Source organism: Heliconius melpomene, chromosome 10 (assembly GCF_056956725.1).
Source record: "Heliconius melpomene rosina isolate 202511_hmr_F chromosome 10, ASM5695672v1, whole genome shotgun sequence".
NCBI classification, from domain to species: domain Eukaryota; kingdom Metazoa; phylum Arthropoda; class Insecta; order Lepidoptera; family Nymphalidae; genus Heliconius; species Heliconius melpomene.
Window position 1 is genome coordinate 18,385,001 of NC_140398.1, and position 5,678 is coordinate 18,390,678.

Below are 5,678 nucleotides of genomic sequence, written 5' to 3' on the forward strand. Positions count from 1 at the left end.
TGATCTGCCGTCCGAGAAATTTGGGAACCTGAATTAGCCGATATCACCAGGACGATGTCATCCGCAAAAGCCTGGCAATAAACCCCGCGCGCCGTTATCTGATTGAGGAGTGGGTCTAACAGGAGATTCCAAAACGTTGGTCCGCTTATAGAGCCTTGTATGCAGCCCTTTGTGGTGAGCATTGTATGTTCGTGATCGGCGTATCTCACTGTTACCTTCCTGTTTTGCAAGTAATCGTCCACAAGCTTTCGTATGTTTAATGGGCACCCCTTTTCGGCTAGTTGACACCGTATAGCTGGCCACCACGCTGCATCGAAAGCGCCCTCTATGTCTAGCGAGATCACAAGGTTTAATAGCTTGTTTTTGACGCCATCCCTTAAGTGTCTCGCCAGATCATACAGGGCGTCCTCGGTGCTGCGCTGAGGGACGAACCCGTACTGTCTCCTATTCGCCTTCGGAAGCACATGCCACCTGATGCGGCGAACCATCATTCTCTCCAGAACCTTGCCGAGAACCGATAACAGGCCGATTGGCCTGTACGATTTCGGGAGGGTGTAGTCGTCCTTCCCGGGTTTCCGAAGAACGACAACTACAGCCTCCTTCCAGGGTTCTGGAAAGCATGATAGCTCCAGGCACTTGTTCAGAAGGGACAGGAGCAGTTCCGGGTCCACCCCCGCTGCCTGCCTAACGATGTCAGCTGTAAAGCCGTCGCCTCCTGGCGCCTTTTTGGGGTTCGATCTTGATAGAGCGTGGTTGAGTTCGTCGCTAGTGAACGGGGGGTCGTTCGGAGTGTTCACCTCTGAGAGAAGGTTAACTGTCTCTGCTATCCGCCGTGTCGCCTTATGGCTATCCATATCCGCTCTAAGGTCGTCCTCGGGGAAAAAGGTCTGCGCCAGGTACTCGACCGACTCCTGTGGGGTGAGGATTACACTGTTTCTCACCAGGGGCTGATCTTCGTGCCTCTCCTGGGAGTGTCTGATCACTCTGTATATACTGTCCCACATAGTCTCCCGGTCCTGAGTACTGCAGTACCTCTTCCAGCTGCTGGTCTGCGCAGCTACGGCTTCTGCTTCGTACAGGTTTTTTGCATCTAAGTACTCCTTCAGGACATGCGGTCTCCTGCGAGGTGCTGCTGAGGAAACCCTTCTCTTTTTCAACCTGACATCCCTCCTCAGTCGGTCCAGTTCGTCACACCACCACGGCAGTTTCACTGTGCTTCTGAAGGTTTTTGCCGGTATGGTTTTTAAACATGTCAACTTGATCGCTTCTATGTAATTTTGAATTTTGTTTTCTAGTATTTTGGTGTTGTTTATTTTGTTAACTTCAGTCGAATTTAAATCGTTTTCTGCCAAATTTTTGTTAAGTTCTAATCTAAATTTATTCCAATCGGCTTTTTTGGTGTTGTAAACCCGTGTGGTTTTGGCTGGCCTTTTGGTTTTCGGCTCCTTCAGAAGCACATTGAAAGCAATGGTGTTGTGATCCGAACTGGTAACTCCATCCTCTACTTTCCATTCCTGGATTTTCCCCAGCAGACTCCTCGAGCAGGTTGTGATGTCTACGATGCTCTTTCTCACCCCGTTTTCGTTGGCTACATAGAACGTGGGCTTGTTGCCGACATTTAGTATGTCCAAGCCCATTTCTTCTAAGGCTCCCACGAGGGCCTCTCCCCTGTGGTCCTCACGCTCGCTGCCCCACCAGGTGCTCCAGGCGTTCACGTCCCCCCCCAGGATGATATTTGCCCATCTCATGGTGTTCTTTATGTGCCTGACGTGCTGTATATATGGTTCCATGTCCTCTGTTCCCTCAAAGTAGACCGAGACCACCCCCAGAGTCCATGCGTCAGTCCTGAGGGTCGCGACAGCGATGTTCTCGGTGGTGAGTATTGGATTTTCAATAATTTCAATATTGTCATCGAATACCACCACCGAGCTCTTGACCGGTTTAGTACGGTTAAATACTTTCTGTATTATGCAGTACCCCGGTCTAGGCTTGACGCACCCCTCAGCACCGACGTACGGCTCCTGGATCAGCCCCACGCTGGCCTTCCTCCTACTTGCTTCGAGTATGAACTCCTGGAAGGCCAGCTTACTTCTCTGTAGGTTTGACTGTAGGAACTTAAACGTCTCTATACCATCCTGGTCGCCCGGAGCAACTTTAGCAATAAGCTACTGTGGACCTCGCCAGTCTGTCCCATCTGCTTCTCACTGGGCATGCCTCGTCGAAGCTGTTATGCTCCGTCCTGTCAAGCTTTGCAGCTTGACAGTTTCTACAAGTTGGCTCCCCCCCTGCCAACCTGATTGGGCAGTCTACCCTTAAGTGAGGTCCCGTGCAGTGGCTGCAGGCGTCAATGGTCTCGGTACACAGCTTACGACCGTGACCGAAACCCAGGCATCTGGAGCACTGGATGAGGGGAGTCTGGTCCTTTACGACCACCCTTTGGAGGTCGATATGGACCCTCCCAGCATCCGTCAGCGCCTTCCAGATCGCCGGTGACACCTGCAGTACCACGTGGCACTCAAGTTGGTTTCTTGCTCTTCTTCGGTATTTTATCTTCATTCTGCGCTCCTCTTCTGTTATATGGCCTATCAAGTGGGAGTTTTGGGTTCTAATTGCATGCACTATGTCGTCGTCCGAGTTATAACTCAAGACGTCCTTTATTATAACCAGAGGGTCCTTATTTTTCTTTTCCTCTACTGTTAGATCCGGTTGGCCTGCATTCAACCTTCCTTTCACCTTTTCCAGGTCCTCCCTGCTTGTACACCCTATGACGACCTTCTGGTCCTTGGCTTTCCTGACCCGGTCCACCCTGATGCCTGTCGACTTGGCCTCGACAGCAGTGCGGATCTTGCTTATCACATCCTCACTGCTGTCCTTGGCGTTTGTCGACGACACCACGATAGAGTGGATTGGGAGATCGGCTGGACCCCTGGTCGGCATAGGGGTACATTTCATGGCGGCTTTCTCGGCATAGGTAGGTCCTTCCCTTTCCCGATGTTCCCTTGCTTCCTCTCCTATCTTTTCCATTTCCTTTCTCATATTCTTAACCTCTTCCATAGTCTCTTGGACCATGGCTTTCTGTTCCCTGATTTCTTGTATTACTTCCTTACTTTTTACCCCATCCTCTGCTCTTTCTTTTAGTTGGTGGAGTTTGTTTCTGAGCTGGAGCCTGTCCTCACTCAGCTTGAGGATGATCTCATACATTCTCCCCAGATTCTCTATTACTGTCTCTTTTATTAGTGTTTTTATGTTCCCTGACTGTTCCAGGTGCAACTTGGCGTCCTGGAAAAGACGGTTTGCCACCACTCTGAGGTTCTCAGGTTCCTCCTCTGAGGTGTGAGCCTGTTGTACCTCCCTGGGTGGAGCCACCTTAGGGACAATTCTCTTCCTTCCTTCTAATTCTGACATCTCTCCTTTTTCTGCAGGTCCTGATGAGCCGGTCAACTTGGAGCTGTTCTTCGTCGACATGTTTGGTAAGTATTTATATGTATATTTTTGACAAAGAAAATAAAGAATAAAGAGAACCAAAAGTTTTAATTTCCACCACTGGTTCCTGGTCTAGATAGTCTGAGGTGTAAGGAGCCGCAGACTATCACTTTTATTTATTTAGGTTAGGTTAGGTTAGGTTAGGTTAGGTTAGGTTAGGTTAGGTTAGGTTAGGTTAGGTTACACCGGAGTGGTCCGATCGATGGCGCTCTACGGTGCTCCCGTATGGGCGGACGCCCTGGATCGGCACAACATCACTCTGCTGCGACGTGCGCAGAGGGTGATGGCCATCCGGGCGATACGGGGGTACCGGACCATCTCCGGTGAGGTGGCGTGCGTGCTGGCTGGAGTCATGCCGTGGGATCTGGATGCTCTGTCTCTGGCGTCGGTCTATTGCCGGCGTCGAGGCCTAGCGTCCGGGGAACCGGCCAGTCCAGCACGCGCCGAGGAGGAGCGGGAAGCCGCATTAGAAGTGTGGGAATCCCGGCTGGCGACACCATCTGCCGGCCGGTTGACGATCGAGGCGGTTCGTCCAGTTTTCCGCCAGTGGTTAGCGCGGCGTCACGGCGTCCTAACCTTCCGCACGACACAGGTGCTCACGGGGCATGGCTGCTTCGGGGGTTACCTGTGTCGGATCGCTGGGAGGGAGCCCGACGCTCGCTGCCACCACTGCGACGACTGCCTCGATGAGACGGCCCAGCACACGTTGGAGGTGTGCACAGCCTGGGCGTCTCAACGTCGCGCTTTGCGCGACGTCATCGGGGACGACCTTTCCCTGCCGGCCGTGGTCAAGGCCATGGCCGGTAGCGAGACGTCGTGGGACGCGGTCTCATCCTTCTGCGAGGCAGTGGTGCTCGAGAAGGAATCGGCGGAACGGGCGAGGGAGGCTTTTGCCGAAGTCGCCATCCGCCGTAAGAGACCGGGTCGCCGGAGGGCGGCACACGACCGCCGCCTTCCGCCCTAATGTGCCAGAGGGCGGTCAGCTTGGGGAAGCTGGCCGCCTACCTACCTGGCCCGAGTAGGCGCGCGCAGGTTGCTCCCGCGCGTTACTCCGAGCAGGCCGTCGAGGGTGCCCCCACACCCTTGACTCCGCGACGTGCCTAGCAGGCTCCCGCCGCCGCGATTCGTGGACGATTCCAGTCCCCGCGTCTCGCGGCCAGTGGCGGTCGAGGAGGAGCACCGTGAGGTTTTAGTGGGTATTGGGATCGGCCTTCAGCCGGTCCACGAGTCCCACATAACCCGCTCGAGTCCCCACTCGGGCCGGTATCCGTAAAAGGATTTCCTCACGATAAAAAAAAAAAAAAAAAAAAAAAAAAAAAAAAAAAAAAAAAAAAAAAAGGTTAGGTTAGGTTAGGTTAGGTTAGGTTAGGTTAGGTTAGGTTAGGTTAGGTTAGGTTAGGTTAGGTTAGGTTAGGTTAGGTTAGGTTAGGTTAGGTTAGGTTAGGTTAGGTTAGGTTAGGTTAGGTTAGGTTAGGTTAGGTTAGGTTAGGTTAGGTTTAGGTTAGGTTAGGTTAGGTTAGGTTAGGTTAGGTTAGGTTAGGTTAGGTTAGGTTAGGTTAGGTTAGGTTAGGTTAGGTTAGGTTAGGTTTAGGTTAGGTTAGGTTAGGTTAGGTTAGGTTAGGTTAGGTTAGGTTAGGTTAGGTTAGGTTAGGTTAGGTTAGGTTAGGTTAGGTTAGGTTAGGTTAGGTTAGGTTAGGTTAGGTTAGGTTAGGTTAGGTTAACTTAACTTAACTTAACTTAACTTAACTTAACTTAACTTAACTTAACTTAACTTACTTAACTTAACTTAACTTAACTTAACTTAACTTAACTTAACTTAACTTAACTAACTTAAACTTAACTTAACTTAACTTAACTTAACTTAACTTAACTTAACTTAACTTAACTTAACTTAACTTAACTTAACTTAACTTAACTTAACTTAACTTAACTTAACTTAACTTAACTTAACTTAACTTAACTTAACTTAACTTAACTTAAACTTAACTTAACTTAACTTAACTTAACTTAACTTAACTTAACTTAACTTAACTTAACTTAACTTAACTTAACTTAACTTAACTTACTTAACTTAACTTAACTTAACTTAACTTAACTTAACTTAACTTAACTTAACTACTTAATTAAAACTTAACTTAACTTAACTTAACTTAACTTAACTTAACTTAACTTAACTTAACTTAACTTAACTTTTT